Genomic DNA, 891 nt, shown 5'->3' with positions numbered 1-891 from the left:
CCTGCAGTTTTTTGGCGCAAATATTTTAATCGGTAATGCATTTGGGGCGCAATTCAGTGGGCTATAGAAAACTCAAAAATTATGAGTGGGGGGGGGGGCTGGTGTAACTGACCTTTGAGATTGTCCTATTTTTGAAATGATTTAATTTCGAGATCCTTCAATAAAAAATGAAATTGTCAATTTTTCACGCTATGACTTAGAAATGAACTATTGTCCTTTTTTTTAATTTTACCTAATCTAAAATTGTTTCAGTTGAAACTTTTTCAAAGTAGAATCGTTCGTAAAATTTTCAACAGCACTTAAAATGTTTTTCTACTTATCTGGGTCTATCCTTTATTTCTTTTAGAAAAGTTAATTGCACATTGGATCTTTGTAGAGTCTGTGTATTCCCAGGTGAAAAAGTTATATCTGGTTTATATATAGTAGATAAAACACTGATATTGTTTATTTGTTTTATATAGAGATTCGAACCTAGTATTTCATATTGCCCACTAGCTCAGTGGATGAGAGCACAAAACCGCAGTCTGAAAACCTGGGTTCGAAGCCCAGTGGAGCTAGAAAGGATTTTTTACAGACTAAAAATACAATATTATATTAATGCTCTGACAGTATTATTACACGAACCAGTAAGACAAAAAAAAGATCAGAAAACTTTGCTTATCATACTAGTTAACAATTTTTGTTAAAAACATTCATAGTTTTATATCTTAAAGAACCTTAAATCTAAATTAAAATGTTTTACCAGAAACAAGAATAATATACTTGAAGGATCAAAACGAGAAAAAAATGAAGAAAAAAAACTGGTAAGGAAGTTAATATAATAAAAAAATATTAGCAAAAACCATTTACTCGAAACGTATAATTTTTTTGAAGTTTGAAAGTTTCAGGTAC

Source organism: Belonocnema kinseyi, chromosome 4, assembly GCF_010883055.1.
Source record: "Belonocnema kinseyi isolate 2016_QV_RU_SX_M_011 chromosome 4, B_treatae_v1, whole genome shotgun sequence".
Taxonomy (NCBI): domain Eukaryota; kingdom Metazoa; phylum Arthropoda; class Insecta; order Hymenoptera; family Cynipidae; genus Belonocnema; species Belonocnema kinseyi.
Note: the sequence above shows the minus strand (reverse complement) of the source record.